Here is an 18,047-nt window from a genome sequence, read left to right on the forward strand (position 1 = left end):
ACTTTTGTTTGCCATATACAATAAAATTTGATAGATCTTTTGTTACTTTTGAAATATGCCTAGTTGATTGAATTAGTTGCAATACATAGCATTGTATTGATAATAGCATCTGTCCATTATAGCTTATTCTCTTTTTTTTTTCAAATTTATAAGCATACAAGTAGACTTCTGCAAAGAATTTTTGTTGCTAGATTCCAGTCAAATTTGTATGTAGGGGAAAGTCACAAAAATTCTAAAATGTTTGTTTCTCTTTCATTTAATCTTTTTTTTTTTTTTTTTTTTTTGAGGTACTAGGGATTGAACTCAGGACCTTGTACTTGTCAGGCAAGTGCTTATTCTACAGAGCTATCTCCTCAGCCCTTCTTTCATTTAAAATACAGATTGAATCTTGTACAGCAATTAGCCACTAGGAAGAATTAGGCAATGTGTTAATTATTGAAACTGTCCTGCCAATTTGGTTTGAAACTGTCTCATTGCTATTTGTTTCTCAATAAAATTATGGGGAAAAAAATAAAATAAAATACAGATTGAATTAGATTTAGAAGGGTGTATATTTCTGCAGAGGAGGATTAAAAAAAAATACTGGAATGTTGTAGATATGGAGACAACTAAGTTTGTCTTTTCTTGGGTCTTTCAAACAGCAAATGTTCCAGTGTATGTGCAACATATCAGTCATTTTATCTCGAAAGTGAAAATAAGTGATTGCTATTTAGAATGACTTGATAATACATAACTTTTTAATTTAATTTAATTTTTGTGGCCTTTTTTTGTGGGGGGAGGGCTGGGTATTGAACTCAGGCCCTTGAGCTTGCCAGGGAAGCACTTATTGTACCAAGCCATCTCCCTGGCCCCTTTGTGTCCTTTTGAGACAGGGTCTCACAATACAATTCAAACAGGCCTTGAGCTCACTTTATAGCCCAGATCTCAAACCTACAATGATCCTCCTGCCTCCTGAGATTACAGGCGCCCACCACCACACCAGGCAATTTTTTCAATAATATTTTCACATTGTAATCTTTGGTACAGAGGCTTGCGTGGTGAAACTCTTCTTGAATTCTCTCTACCCTAAGAAGTTTTACTTCAAGTAAAATTAATCTTTTTAATGTGATTTTATTTTATTTTGTTTTGCTTTTTGGAACAGTCTCCCTGTGGAGTTTATATTGGCCTTAAACTCACTATGTAGCCTAGGCTGACATTGAACTCACAGCAATCCTACCTCAGTCTCCTGAGCCCTGGAATTTCAGGCAGGCACCACCACACACCCTGCTTTTTAATGTAGTTGGGGTTTTTTGTTTTGTTGTTTTTATGTATTTGGTACAGGATCTCACTACACTACTGCTGTGACTCATAGTGATCCTCGTTTTCAGCCTCCCCAGTACTGGTGTTACAGGCATGCACCACCATCCCAGTCTCGGTGGCCTGTACAGTGTGCCCAGGGATGGGGCTTTAATGCAGTTTTATGTCATGGATGCTAAGGATAGGTTTTGTGACAGCTTTCCTGTAAACAGAAACTGAGGCAGGCACATATGCCACTTAGCTGTATCCCCAGCCTACCACTGTAATAAACTTTAAACCTTGTGGGTCAAAGTGATGTCTTTCACAAATGTTTGATTAAAAAGAGACAAATGAACAACCAGCTACTCTCTGAAGCAGCTTCAAGGTGATAATGCCTATATAAGCTACAGTGATTCAAAACCCAGTCCTACATGAAACAAAGAGAAACTACATAGCAAATTTTAATATCCATGAAACAGTTAGAACAAATGTAACATGATACCTCCTAATGGTTGAACATTACTGGATACTTTAGAATCAAAATATTAAAGAATAAGGGCAAAGTACCACAGCAAGTAGATTCATTCAATATTATGCAAGACGATGAAGAAAGCAACGGGACACTTCTAAAGAACTTAAGAAAAGGGAGGGCCAGCAAGATAGCTCAATCTAAAGCTACTGATGGGGGCCAGGGAGATAGCTCAGTAGAATAAACGCTTGCTTGGCAAGCACAAGGGCCCGAGTTCAATCCCCAGTTCCGCAATTATTAAATAAATAAATAAATAAATAAATAAAGCAAGCAAGCAAGCTACTGCTTAAGCAAGCTTACAGGAGGGCAGGGACTATGGTTAGATCCCCAGCACCACATGCCGCACCAGCACCCCCATGCACACACCAGGAAAACTCTAGGCTAGCCAAAAAAAAGTATTCACTGAAAGATTTGAGAAGCCAACTAGATAGTAGAAGCTGAACCTAAGGAGTTTTATTCTCTTTAGGATTGAGTGAAAGATCTACCATAAAGAAAATGGTAGAAGCCAGGTAATAGACCTCCAATAAACAAAAAATGTCTTGCCAAGATGCTTGTCTGGGACAGAGTTCACCCTAAGGAGAAACTGTCTAGAGTAAAATCAAAGTTTATCACTAACAGGTGCAATAGAGATAAGAAAAGAGAAAATCCAGGTAAAAAATTAGGGATAGCTAGAATCAAGAAAGCTTAAAATGCAAACCATTATACATTATCTTTTAACCCTGCCCACAAGAAGAGTAAACTTTTTAAAGTTAAAGGTGGGGGCTGGGGAGATGGCTCAGTGGTCTAAAGCACCTACTTTGAACAAGCTTAGCAAAGCACATGGATCGCGGTTCAATCCCCCAGCACCACATGCCAGCCAGCCCTGCCCCCTGGTGGGCTGAGCTGGCCACACACACACAAATAAATAAATAAAATAAATAAATTAAAAAAAAATAATAAAGTTAAAGGTTTCCTGAACATTAATCATTCTAAAGTCTCAAGAAAATTAAATTCACATAAAAATGAGAACCAGAAAAGCGTTGAAGTCAAATTGCATACAAAGTTAATCATAGAAGAGAAAAAGAAAATAACATCCCTATGACCTTAAAAACATGCCCACAAAGCAACAAAATTATAGCCAGCTATTTCAGGATAAAATAAAATGCACTAAGAAAATAATTCAAGACATGAAAGAACATATCAATTTTGATAGCTCAGGAATGAGATGATAGAACTAGGGAAATAAGTAAATGGAAAAATCATTTCAGAAATAAGGCCTAAACAATAAGCAGGATTAGAAAAATTGATGCTAGAAGAGAAAAAACAAGTAGAAGGATTTTTTTTTTTTCTTTTTTTTTCTTTTTCAGACAGGGTCTTACTATGTAGTTGAGGCAGACCTTAAGCTCATTTTGTGGCCCAGGCTGATCTTGAACTCACAGTGATCCTCCTGCCTCTGCTCCCTGAGTGCTGGGAGTTACAGGCGTGTGTCATGCCTGGCCTGGAAATTTTTAAAATATAAAATATTTTAAAAGATTATAACAAAAGAGTTACAGGCAGAGAAGAAAATAGGAATATATGGGGTTTTTTTCCCCAAATATAATGTTGTATCCTAATTTCATAATTCTGTTATGCAAAGACTTTTATTGCTATATGTTTGCAGTATATAATGATAACATTCATTGTGAGGAGCTATTACGTGTAATTCTGTTTATGTCCTCTTGGCCTCACTGCCCTCCCAGTTGCATTTTTATCCCTACCCTCCAACGCCTTACTTCCATCTCTCTTCTATTATCTTTATTTTCCTCTTTATTTATATCTTGGATTTCTCATTTAAGAAAAACTATGAGATAGTTAATTTTGCAGGGATTTATTTCACTTAACATGGTCTCAGAGTGCATCCATTTTTCTACAAATACTTATTTGTTCTTTTATCATAGAATACTACTCTATTGTATATAAATACAGTATTGTTTTACTTTTGTTAGTACATGTTTCAATATATAATGGTTACATTCACTTTAGGGAGTTGGTACATGAACATATGCATTTCAATTCCTTAATTTCCCCTTTCCTCCACGCCTTTTTATTTTGTAGCATTAGATTAAATTATTTATCTAATAAGATCATACAAAGTTAATTATATATACATATTGGAAGACAGAGTCATTAGGTCAAAGAACATATAAAACATTTTGCTAATAAAAGCAAAATGTAAGACCATTTTGCTAATAAATCAAGGTATACTTTTAGATACGATACTGTCAGTGCTAGATTATAATATCTTTCTATTTTCCTATTATCTTTTATTTCATACTTTATATATATAGTATTGAATTTTTTCATGTAAGAGAAACCATTCAATATTTAAACTTGTATGTCTGAGTTCCTCTCTAATCATCTTTTTCAGAATACTGTAGTTTTTGTTGTGGAGGTTTTTAACTTCTTTAGTTAGATAGGTATTTAATTTATCCTGATGTTATTGTTAAAGATACTGCTTCCCTAATTTCTTTCTCAGTAAGTTTATTATTGGCATACAGGAACATTGATGCCAATAATAAACTTACTAAGTTTATTACATCTACAGTCATTTTACAAATAATGATACTTGACTTCTTCCTTTCATATCTTTTTTTTTTTTTCTCTTGTCTGACTGTTTCAGCTACTGTTTTGAGAACTATATTGAACAATAGTGCTGACAGTGGGCATCCTTGTCTTGTTCTTGATTTTTCCTATTTAATATGATATTGACAGTAGGTTTCTCAAAGTTAGAGAAAGCCTTCTATATACCTGGGTTTTTTTTTAAAGGGTTTGTTTGGTTTTGTTTTTGTTTTTTTTTTGTTTTTGTTTTTGTTTTTTTTTGAGTGGGAAGAGGTGGTTTTATTTTTTTTTCCATAATTTTATTGAGAAACAAATAGCAATGAGACAGTTTCAAACCAAATTGGTAGGACAGTTTCAATAATTAACACATTGCATACATTCTTCCTAGTGGTTAATTGCTGTACGATGCGGACATGATATCCTATTTACAAACACCATTAGAACAAATCCCTCTATTCATTATGAGTATGTAACTATATATCTATCCTAACCACTTTGAATACACAGATACAAAATAGACAATTCGTCTGTATCCCCTTTTTTTGTTAAGTTCCATCATTTAAATATTATAGGTGTGTAAACGCAGTAAAATATTCTAAAAGAGTTCAGTAGTCCATAATAGTATTGGGTCTTCCGCTTCACTGGCAATGTCAGAAATTGTTGACCTGAGTCCCCTACAACTCAACATAACAGCATGGCTTTACTTCTTGTACTTCGTTTTTGTACTTTTCTGCTGGATGGTTAAGACCAAGGTAAAGCAGGACCTATGCAACAGGAGTTGTAGCTTTTGGGTCTGATAAGATCAGTGAAATTCCCTCAGGATTTATCCTGAGATCCTGTACCTCAGCTTGTAGAACCTTTGTCAGTGTCAGCCATGTGGATGAGTCACGGCCATTGCTTGGCCAATGTGCTCTCTGTGAAAGCCGGAGAGAATGTTTTCTCTCCATGTGACTCTCCTTAGGCACACTCTCCATCATCGATCACTTTCCTCTTTGGCCCCATAATCTCTTTGATCGGAAAATTTGGGACACTACCTAGTTACATGACATTACAGTACACATTCTCATATGTCCTGAGTCTTAATTGACCTTGGAAGGCTAAGGCCAAAATGTTGGCTTTCCTTGCGGCCCTCCTTTTTCTCTAATTTTGGTCTGCAAACTTAGGTTGTTAACCATCCAGAAGACAAACTTATTGTTATTACCATACAACCTAGGCTGTTAAGCTTAACCTCACTATCTGTCTGAATATCAAACATCTTAGGCATAACATGGAACAGGTATCTTTCATCAATTTTTAAAGGTTTTTGTCACAAATGGGTGTTGGATTTTGTCAGAGGCAAAAGATTTGTTGACTTCTTGTGATTTTCTTGCTTCTGTTCATGTAATGTATTAACATTTATTGATTTGTATATGTTGAACCATCCTTGTATCCCTGGGATGAAGCCTACTTAGTCATCGTGTGTGATATTTTTGGTGGTTTTTGCATCCTGTTTGCCAGTAGAGTACCTTGTTGAGGATTTTTGCATCAATGTTCATTGAAGAGATTAGCCTATAGTTCTCTTTATGTGTTGACTCCTCTTCTGGTTTTGGAATCAAGGTGATGCTAGCTTGCAACAATGACTTTGAATTTATTCCTGCCCTTTTGATTTCATAAAACAGTTTGAGAAGTATTAAAATTAGAACTTCTAAGGTAGTGTGGTGGTGCATGCCTGTAGTCCCAGCACTCAGGAGGATCATTGAAAGTTTGAGACCATTTGAGGGAGGCAGGGAGTGAGGGAGGAAAAGAAAAGAAAAGAAGACAAAAAGAGAAAAAAGAAAAGAAAGGATGGGAGAAAAAGAAGGAAGAGAGAAAAAAGACAAGAAAATTAGGTCTTCTGTAAATGGAATTCAGGAGTGAATCCACTGTCACCCTGGCTTTTTTATTTTTTTCTTTTCTTTCCTTTTTTTTGTTTTTGTTTTGTTTTGTTTGTTTTTAAAACACGGTATCAACACAGTTTGGATCCTCTTGTCTCAGCCTCTCTAGTTCTGGGATTACAGGGCTGCACCACCACGCCCAGTTCATCTTGGGCTTTTCTTTTTCTTTTTCTTTTTTTTTTTTTTTTTGCAATACTGGGGATTGAATTTAGAACCCTGCGACCCGGGCTTTTCTTAAAGTAGTATTTTTAGTACTTCTTAAATGTCACCTATTATTGGGTTATTCTGGGTTGTTATGCCTTCGTGGTTCAGCTTTGCTAGTCCATAGTATCTTGGAACCTATTCTTCCGAATTTTCAATTTTACTAGTGTGCAAGTTTTCAAGTACTTACTATTAATCAAGATTTTATGATTTCATTTTTTTCATTTCTAATTGCATTGATTTTGGTCCTCTTTATCCTTTTTAATTTTTTTATAAGATTGGCTAAAGGTTTATTTTATTCAAAAAAATCAGCTCTTCAGTTTCTTCCTTTTTGTCTTTTATAGTCTCCATTTCATTAATTTCTACTCTGATTTTTATCATTTCTTCCTTGTACTAGCTTTAGATTTGGGTTGTCTTTGTTTTTCTAGGACCTTGAGGTACATCATTAGTTTTTTAAATTTGGGATTGTTCGTTTTGTTTTGTTTTGTTTTGTTGTCTTTTTGTCTTTTTGAGACAGGGTTTCACTGTGCAGTTCAGGCTGGCCTCGAAAAGAGTGATCCTCCTGCCTCAGTTTCCCCAGTGCTGGGACTACAAGCCTGTGCCACCACACCCAGCTCACTTTGTACTTCTGATATAGGCAATCATATCTCTAAACTTTTAGAACTGCTTGCATTGTGTCCTATAGGTTCTGATATATTATATTTATGGTATCATCTAATTCAAGGACTGATTCTTCTATAATTTATTTTGTGACCTATTGATTATTCAAGAAAGTATTAATTCCTGTGTTTGCATAGTTGATTTTTAGTTTCACTGCACTATCGTCTAATGATATGCATGAAGTAATTATGATTCTGCATTTACTTAAGCATGTTTTATGGGCTACCATGTGGTCTGCTGTGGAGAACCTCCCTTCTACTGCTGAGAATAGTGTATATTCTATTGCTGTTGGGTGGAACACTGTAGATATCTACTAAGTCCATTTGTTTGAAGGTTTGGTTCTATAGTTCTTTGTTGACTTTATATTGAGTTCATCTATTTTTAGCAGAAGATATTGTAATCCCTGGTTATAATTGTGTTAACGTTTATCAAATTTTTTATGTCTCATAGTATTTGTTTTATGAAGTTGTGAATAGCACTGTTTGTTGTATATATATTTTAATTGGTACATTTTATACATAATGATCACATTTATCATAGGGTATTTGTACCTGTGATATATCCTGCTTTTTTTTTTTCTCATTTCCCTCTCCTCCCTTCAACTCCTCTTCCCCTTCTTATTTACAACAGCTTTGTTTCATTTTGTCTTTCTATTCTCTTTTTTCGTCCTTTCTTTACTCCCCCACCCCCACATACATGTTTATAATAGCTTTTTCTTTCTGTTGAATTGTTCCCTTAAACAGTATGTTGTCACTTGCCTTTTCATTTGGATTCAATTTCACTTTATATGAAATTAGAATAGTTACTCCTGATTTTTTTCCAGGTTCCCATTGCTGAAATAGTGTTCTATCCTTTGATCTTTCTGTTTGTTTATTGGTTGGTTGGTTGGTTGGTTGGTTGATTGATTGATTTTTTTGAAACAGAGTTTCACTTTGTAGCCCAAACTGGCCTTGAATTCACTATGTAGCCTAGGCTGACTTGAAATTTGAAGCAGCTCTCCTCCTTTTGCTTCCCAGCTGCTAGGATTACAGGCATGTGCCACCAAGCCTGTTCAATATTTTGATTTTTAATGTCTTGTATTTCTTTTTTAATTAAATGTGTTTCTTAAATGCTGTATGTCATTGAGTATTGTTTCTTCCCATTCTGTCAATCTGGCTTTTTGGTTTGGGAATTGAAACCATTCACACTGAGAAATATTACTGAAACGTATTGACCTATTCTTACTGTGTTTTTTGTGTATGTAGCATGTTGTCACTTTTTGTTTCTTGATCGATTCTGCCAGTCTGTTTCTTTTATTGGTGAATTGAGACCATTCACATTGATGGGTATAACTGATAGGTATTAATTTATCCTTGTTATTATTTTCCTATTGTTACTTCCTTTTCTTTTCTTTCTATTTAATTGCTTACCTTCCCTGGTGGAGTTGTTTTGTTGAGATTCTTAGAATTGTTGTCTTCATTGTCTTTTCCTAGAAATTCCTGCAAAAATTTGTGGAATGATGTTTTGGTATTCATGAACTTTTTCAGGTATTCTTTATTGTGGAAGCATCTTATTTCTGCATCAGTTTTTAAAAATAATTTTCAAGGTACATCAATCTAGGTTAGAGGTTGTTTTCTTTTAGGGCTTGAAATATATCACTCCTAGCTCTCCTTAACTTAAGGGTTTGTGTTGAAAAGTCTGCTGTGATTCTGGTGGATTTTCCTTTGTAGGTGATTTGTTTTTCTCTGACAGCTTTTAATGGTCCGTTCTTGTGTTGAGTTCATGGAATTTTGACTATTATATGCCTTCACATAGTTTGTTTATTTTCTGATTATGGCTAATTGGAGTTCTTTATGCCTTAGTTACATGTGTGTCAAATCTTTTTTCCTTGCTTAGAAAGTTTTCTGCTACTATTTCTGTGAATAAGTTCTTCCTTTGTTTGCATTATCTAGCAGCTGTTGGACTGATTTTTTGTGGTCCCTTGCTTCTTTCTTTTCTTTTTTGTACTGTGAGTCAAACTCAGGGCTTGCCAGGCAAGTTCTGTGCCACTGAGCTACATCCCTGGCCCTCCTTTGATATTTTTAAGAAAACTTTAATTTGATGATCATTAACCACAACCTTGTCCTCTGTCTTCACATTGGTTAATTCTTCTCTGTATACTTTCAATGGAATTTTTACTTTCTTAGGTATCAGTCTGAATCAGTATTATGGCATCTAATTCTTTCCAGTGTTGGGCATTCATGGTATCCATGTCTCTCTAACCTCCTCTATATTTTTATATCTAATCCACTCTAGATTCACTAACCACTTCCTTCATTACGGTTATCATCTCTTTTAATTATTCCTGTTCTAGTTTTGTCAAGAAAAATATTGCTTTTGGTATTTCTATTGCTACCATTTCAGAAAATTCAGCTATATGGCTTTTGGTTTCTTCTACTTCAGTGCCCCTGGATTTGCTTTGGTTGAGTTGAGGTTGTTGGCTTGTATCTTGCTTCCCTGTTTCCTCATTTTCTATTTTTGTTGTTGTTGAATTGTTTTCTTTTTTTAGGGAAGAGTGTACAGGGTGGTCAGGATCTCACTACTAGATCAGACTCATAGAGATCCACCTGTTTACAGCCTCCCAAGAGCTGGGATCACAGGCTCGTGCCACCATGCCCATTCTCAGCACGCCCTGGGCGCGGGGCCAGCATACCAGGTGCGGGGATTGAGGCCCCCTGGCCCCTGCGCCTGTTTGCAGGTGCTGCTTTAATCCACTGAGTTCTTTGGCCAGCCCTTGTTTTCTGCATTAAGGCTTGTAAATTGCTTGTTAGGCAGCTTCCTTACTAGTGTTGAAATCTGTTAAAGAAATGACTACTTCTCAGTGACATCTTCTAGGTGTAGCTGGCCTTTGGCCTTTGAGTCTGTCCCAGGATCTTGCCTTTTGGGATGAAAGGTTGCAGCCTATTTGGCCTAGCACCCAGTTCTTTGGTCCTGGGCTGTAGTATTGTTTATGACTCCCAGATAAATCTAGGTATTGCCATACAAGGAAGATCAGTTGGTCACAAAACTATGTCACTTTCCCCATCTGTGTTGCATGGGTTAGATTTGGGAGTTTTGTTTCCTTGTCGTCTAATGTTTCTGGGTTTTTTTTCTAAGTTATTTATTTATTTAGTTTGTTTACATATGTTGTCATGTACTGTGTAGTGTCGAGACCTCATTGCTAGTATGGAGATCAAGATATATTCTCATTCTCTCTCTCTCTCTCTCTCTCTCTCTCTCTCTCTCTCTCTCTCTCTCTCTCTCTCCTCAGATAGTCATATATATATAATTGTGTTAGTTACTTTTCTCTCTTTACTGAGACAAAATACCTTACTCCCAAAATCAAGGAAGGAAAGCTTTATTAGTTAATGGCCTTATTTAGCTCACCCATAATTCACTGGCTCCAAATCAGAGTGGCATGGCTGAGGGGCAACCCACTCAAGGTGGTAAAAGACAGTAAAACAACAAGAACAAGTAGGGAAAGAACAGGGCTCTTTTCTTCCCTTATGTTTTGTGCCACTACCGAGCGTAGGGTGGGTGCAACACTCACACCATCTCCCTGCCTTCCTCTTGCACAGGCTGAAGTTGTTGCCTGTGTGGTATCAGGGATCCATTCTTTTTTTTTTTTTTTTTTTTTTTTTGGCAGACCTGGGGATTGCACTCAAGCCCTTGCACTTGCCAGGAAAGCGCATATTCTACTGAGCCATCTCCCAGGTCCTAGGCTAAAGTTGTTTACAAACTTATAGTTGCTTAGTTGAACTTCTCAAGTTGGTACAATGAATCAACCATTACAACATCCTGGTGTGTAAACAGGGGCCATAGGGCATGTCCTTGACACGCTAGTATATAGAAGTTGTGAGTCACTTAGTTAAGCTTCTAGACTTCTGAAGTTGACCATTAATGTGTATCAACCATTACAGTAATTGAGGCTAGCCTTGAACTTACTGTGTAGTACAAGCTGGCCTCAAACTCATGGCAATCCTCCTGTCTCAGCCTCCTAAATTCTAGGATTATAGGCATGCAGCACCACACCTGGCTTGAGATCTCTTTAATGAGTCTTCTTTTTAGTGATGCACTCAGTGCATGGCTACTTATAGTCAGTCCCTTCCTGTCTCAGGATCCAGCCATCTGGACCCACACCAAGCCAGCCATTGAAACTGGGTTTGGTGGCGCACAGCTGTAATCCCAGAGCTGGGGAGGCTGAGAAAGGAGAATCACTACAAGTCTGAGCTGCATAGAAGAAACTCTGAACAAAATTAAAAAATTAAGAAAGAAAGAAAATTGTTATAAGTGAGAGAATGGGTATATTTATCCTAATGTTTAGAACTAATACATGCACAATAAATGCTAGCTGTTATTTTTAATAACATGAAATTCCATTTCTCTAAAACATTGCCAATGCAGAGTATCATGAATCTTTACAAAATGGAGAAAATGAAGTGTCATTTCACTATGAAATTTTTAAATGATAAATATGTATTCTCATGCTCATTAGACTTACGTGTTTCTTCCTTTTTAAATTATTTTTAACTTTGTGGTTATTCAGTTGGCTCCTTTTTATATTTGAAAATTTTTTGTATATTAGGAATGTTGACTTTCCTAATTCACAAAACACTTCCTTGGATTTTGTCATACTCAACTGAATTTGATTATGGTGTATCTTTAGTTATATTGGTTTAAAACTATTAGCTTTTTAGATTGCCAGTGTACTATTTGGTTTATAATCTTGGGCTTTTCATATCCTAAAACTATCAAAATACTGTGGGATGGGGGGTTGGAATTTGAGTGTTTGCTTGTGTTTTTTTCTTGAGAAAGAATCTTGCTCTGTAGTTCAGCCTAGACTTTGAACTCAGAATATAACCCATGCTGGTCTTGAACTCACAGCAATCCTACTTCAGCCTCTTGAGTTCTGGGATTGTAGGTGTACACCATTATGCTTGAAATATATGTGTTCTGAGCTGTGTTCTTGTTTGAGATCTCACTATGTTGCCCTAACTCCTAGACTCAAGTAATCCTTCCTCAGCTTTTTAAGTAACTGGGGCTACTTCAGTATATATCACTCTGCCTGTCTCTTCTAGAATTTTGTATAAGGTCATAATTTTGTTTTGTTTTCAGATGGTTAGGTACCCTGATAGAAACCACTACAAAGCAGCACTGAGCAGAACTTAAATTAACCAGTGGCCTTTTCATGTTTACTTGTGAGACTGTCCAAGGCCAGGCTACTTGTCTGGAAATGGGCAGCAGACTCAGTAAGTGAACCTCTGTGAGTCACTGATCCCTACTGAGGCTGTAATGGCAGGTAAAGCCGGAAAGCCTCAAAGGATAAGACAAGGACACAGCCAAGGACACCTGGATCCAGACTCAACTAGATAAAGACTGTAGCTTCAGGCAGCTCACTCTTGGGTAGGTTAGCTTAATACCTTACTTGGAGAAGTCCTGGAGTGGTTCTGGCCTTCTTGTGTACTCCTTTCCCTTGTTCTGATAATTGATTGAATATTGGCCATCCAGAGGAGGTTTTTTAGCCTTGAAAGAATCTGGAATTCTGGGGCTTTGATCTCCCAGAGCCCTGAAATCATTCCATTTGCCTCTTTTTATTTAGCCTTCCCTGTGCACTCATTTGGGAGATTGTGGACCTATCAGTCTGCAATATCTAAGGGACATTGTTAACCTGATAGTACCACCACTTCTTTCTTTCTTTGATTTGAAATGTTTCTCTTGTAGTAAATTGCTGTATACTCTGGGGCTATTTGCTTCAAACTGTCTTATTACTTTTAATTGACCAATGGCGTGTTTTCTTCATTATTCTTCCTGGCCATTACCTGCGTATTTATTCACCTAGAGCAGTGGTGGTGAACCTATAGCACACACACTACAGTGGGCTGTTTGTATCATTGAAAGTTCTAAAAAGTTCTCCATCACTATCCTAAAGAAACTTAGGAATGTTTTTGTAAAGTGCTGCCTCCCAAAAATAATTCAAGATTTTCATTGAGATGTTTGGATTTCTTAAACTTTAACACTTGAATGTAAATCTTAAATCTTTCAAAATCACAGGATCATAACTATCATTTCACTTGAGCATATTTGTTAGTCAATAAGAACATTTAAAATTTTTACATGATTAGTATAATGCTCTATACATGATCATTTCATAAATGTTTTAGCTGTGTTCACAGATTCAAAGACTAAACTTTTCACTCTTATCACTAAAAGGCATGCCAGTTTTACAAAACTAGGAAAATTTACAAGGTGTGATTAAAAAAAAAAAAGAAAACTAGTAAAATGTTGTTTCATTAGTACATTTGCAGTACATAATATTTGCATTCCTTGTGTGGAGTTGGTACTTGTGCATATTAATTTACCTTCCATCCCTACCTCTTTCTCAATCTTCTCCCTCCCTACCTCTTGAGCATCTTCCTATTTCAGAAAAGATCTATCTCCATATTTCTTATTATCTATTGTTTATTTTGCTCTTTATTTATCATATGGATATCCCAAGAAAAAGCTTGTGTGTCTGATTTATTTCACTCAACATTGTGGTCTCAAGGTGCATTCACTTAATGTCCTTAACTGTTTCAGGAAGATACCCAGAAGATGAATACCTGGCTCAACTGTAATTTCTAATTTTAGTTTTTTGAGAAATCTCCATAAGAAAGCTAGTAGTTTTATATTTTAAACTATTATGGTAAGAGACATTGCCATAAGCCTTCTTCAGTGTACTACCCAGACTTCAGATATACCTAACCATCTTTCTTGTCTGTTTGTGAAACAATTTTGAGAATCCTCCTTCATTAGTTTGTTAATTGTGCTTCTACATTCTGAATTGATTAAAAACTTACCTTTCATGTGTTTGCCTGGCAAGTGCAGGGTCCTGAGTTCAATCCCTGTTACCGAAAAAAAAAAAAAATTTACCTTTCATGGTCATTTTGAGTCTTGAGACAAGCCAGAACTCTCACAGTGCCAGACTCAGTAAATAAGGTAGATAAGGACACTGCAATTTTCTTAATAAAAAATTGTCCCAGAAAGAATGGCTATCATAAAGAAATCAACCAACAACAAATGTTGGAGAGGCTGTGGGGAAAAGAGAACCCTTCTTCACTGTTGGTAGAAGTGTAGATTGGTGTAACCGTTATGGAAATCAGTGTGGAGACTCCTTAAAAAACTAGGACTGGAAATTCCATCCAAACCTATCCCCCTACTGGGAATTTTCCCAGAGGAACTGAAAGCATCATATCATAGTGATATATGCGTACCTATGTTTATAGCAGCACAATTTGTGATAGCTAGATCTTGGAAACAACCAAGATGCCCGTCACATGTGGAATGGTTGAAAAAGTTGTGATACTTTTATATAATGGAGTATTACTAAGCTATAAAGAATGATAAACTTGAAGCCTTCATGTTTAAGTGGATGCCACTTGAGGATATAAGTGAAATAAACCAGACCCACATGTGTAAAAGGAAAGCAAGAACTTGAGGATTGGACAGTGAGGAGTGGGCAAGGAGAAAAGCTGGGAAACATGACAGGGGCAAAGCCATACATTTGTATGCACAAGATGGGTGGGGCAGTGATCCTGGGGTACATCAGCAGGTTTTTGAGACTAGCGGTTGGCTGGTGAGATTCTCACCCTGACTGACTGTATATGCTGGTGCCTGTGAGCCAGATGGCTGTACTGAGGATGGCAATGTGTAATAGAGGGGTCACGCTTGGAGTGCCTGCCATCCTGGACTTCTAAATATTCACTTCTTGTCATGACGTACCATTTATTACCATAATGTCTCCCAAGTAAAGGGTTTTTTGTTTGTTTTTTTAACGGTAATAAATGAAAAAAAGACAAGAATAAGAAAAGAAAATGTCACAAGTCTGTCCTGTTACAATTCTGTATATGGTTAGATTTCTAAATTTCTCTGTAAAAATATGTAAATGCTTATTTCTACTTTTATATAATTATTTTTCCTTCATAGTCTGTAAGGACTTAAAGTTCAACATACCAATATTTGATGGACAATACCTGTTCCATGATACGCCAAATATGTTTGATATTTAGACAGATAGGGTAAACCGAACTGCATATATTGCAGGTTAATAATAAGTGTCTCTTCTGGAGGGTTAACAACCTAAGTTAGCAGATCAAAATTGGAGAAAAGGAAGGGCTGCAAGGTCAGCCAACATTTTGGCCCTAGCCTTTCTTTTATTTATTTATTTATTTATTTATTTATTTATTTATGTGGGGGGCAGCTCAGCCCACCAGGGGGCACGGCTGGCTGGCATGTGGTGCTGGGGGATTGAACCGCGGTCCCTGTGCTTTGCTAAGCTTGTTCTGAGTAGGTGCTTTAGACCACCGAGCCATCCCACCAGCCCCTGGCCCTAGCCTTTCAAGGTCAGTGAAGACTGAGGACATAGGAGAACCTGTACTGTAACATCATGTACCTCAGTGGTGCTCCAAATTTTCTGATCAAGGAGATTATGGAGCCTCAGAAGAATGTGATCGATGATGTATAGTGTGCCTGGGGAGAGTCGCATGCAGAGAAAAAACATTCTCTCAGGCTTTCACAGAGAACAAATTGGTCAAGCAGTGGCCATGACTCATCCTCATGGCTGACACTGACAAAGGATCTACAAAGTGCAGTACTGGGCTACAGGATAAATCCTGAGGGTACTCGACTGACCTTATGAGATACAAAAGTTACATTTCTTATTATATAGGTCTTGCTTTATCTTGGTCTTAACCATCCAGCAGAAAAGTATAAAAACAAGGTATATAAAGTAAAGCCGTATTAATGCGATGAGCTGTAAAAGGCTGAAGTCAATGACTTCTGAGGATAACCCACTGATATTATAGACTGCTAGACAGTGTTGGATTGTTTAACTGAATTCAAACACCTATAGTATTTAGATGTCAATAGAATATCCACCTCTGACAGGACAAAAAAAAAAAAGGATACAAAGGAAAGATTATTTTGTATTTATATATACAAAATAGTTAAGACAGCTACTTTTGATTAATTCATTGAGAAGAAAGAGGTGTACTAATAGTGTTTGGATAGGATATCCTGTCTGCTTCTTGTACTATGGATAATCACTAAGAAGATAACAATTTACAATGTATTGATTATCGAAACTGTCCTATTAATCAGCTTTGAAACTGTCTCATATTTATTTCTCGATAAAATTTAAAATAAATAAATAAAAATAAAAAAGACACAGTATGCACTGTATACAAGTCCAAAAAAGGAATTCAAACATCATGTAAATGTGGGCTAATGGGAAAGGAATAAATCTTAATATAAGGCTTCACCTCTTCTACAGGGGTAAACAAAGTTTAAATTACAGTCTTCCAATTTTATGTTACTTTCAGATATTTACCTAAATCCTTGAGTTTTAAGAGGCAAATGAAAACAGCTGTCTTCCTACCATTAGTCCTAGATGTCCAGAGATAGAGGGCCTAGGAAGAGAACACCAAAACTTCCCACTGGGCCACAGTCCTCTTGTCCTTTGGCATTAGTAGATCTACATTTTCTTAACAGTGTCTTGAGGAATAATCACCTTACTTCTGCCATGATACATGAGACAAAGTCAATGTTTGGAGTTAAAACTAAAGCACAGTGATTGGTTCAGATACCCCATAAGTACTGATAATTAATAAAATAATCAAAGATGGTTCCAAAACTCATTTCAACTATAGCTTCATTTTCACTCAAAAATTAATAAACATTGAATATTTTCTTCCACTGTCACATATTTTGTCTTAAATATTTGTGATACTTTTCCCAGAGATTAGAATTAAAGATTTGGCTTTATATTACGAAAAAAAAATTGTATTTACTTAGAAGCATTCAGAATATCAACAAAACAGTTGCAACTTTTTTTCTTTGCAATTACAGAGTGGGATTCATTAACAGAACAACAGTTATTTCACATAAGCTGCATCAGAGACAACTGAAGATGAAAAACTACTGTCCCCATATATAACTAACTTGTGCTGTGCACCAACAAGAACCTGCTTTAAATTTCCATGCCAATTTACAGCCCCCATACTGTACCAGGCAAGGTTAGAGGCTACTGAAAGTACCATCAAGACAGGGCTATCTAAAGACACTTTCAGTAGTATGTTAATTGTACAAAAAGAGACACTGTACAGTTTAAAAACAAATCTTACACAGCCTTGCATTTCATTTTTTTTCTTCAAAAGGAGTGAGTTGTGTACAGGGGGGTTAAATGCTTTATAGACAGAAAAAAACTGCTAGAACCAACTTATTCATCATCATCCTCTTCTTCATTCTCACCCTCTTCATCTTCCTCTTCATCCTCTTCATCCCATCTTCCTCATCCTCCTCCTCTTCCTTCTTTTTCTTGCTTTTTTCAGCCTTGACAACTCCCTTTTTTGCTGCATCAGGTTTTCCTTTAGCCTAGTAGGCAGCGATGTCCTTTTCATATGTTTCTGTCAGCTTAGCAACCTTCTTCTTGTATGGCCGCTTGTCATCTGCTGCAGTATTATTCCAGATTTCTCCAAGTTTCTTTGCAACACCACCAAAGGAGAGGCCAGGTTGTGCTCCTTTGATTTTTGGGTGATACTCAGAACAGAACAAGAAGAAAGCTAAAGGAGGCCTCTTGGGCGCATCAGGATCCTTGAACTTCTTTTTTGTTTCTCCTTTAGGAGAATGTAAGTTTTCATTTCCCTTTCATAACAAGCCTTATCCACCTTTGCCATGTCTTCACATTTTCCTTTCTCTTTAGCAGACATAGTCTTCCACCTCTCTGAGCACTTCTTAGAAAACTCTGAGAAGATAACGGAAGCATCTGGGTGCTTCTTCTTGTGCTCCTCTCGGCAAGTTTGCACAAAGAATGCATATGATGACATCTTGCTCTCGGCTTCTTAGGATCTCCTTTGCCCATG

General features: G+C 36.6%; 1 protein-coding gene across 3 annotated transcripts in view; it reads left to right on the forward strand.

Annotated features, from left to right (window-relative positions):
• Positions 1-18,047, forward strand: part of Xrn1 (5'-3' exoribonuclease 1) — a 138,261-nt gene that overhangs the window by 979 nt on the left and 119,235 nt on the right. The window lies entirely within an intron of this gene.

The sequence above is a fragment of the Octodon degus genome, unplaced genomic scaffold (genome assembly GCF_000260255.1).
Source record: "Octodon degus isolate 3935 unplaced genomic scaffold, OctDeg1.0 scaffold00028, whole genome shotgun sequence".
Taxonomy (NCBI): Eukaryota; Metazoa; Chordata; class Mammalia; order Rodentia; family Octodontidae; genus Octodon; species Octodon degus.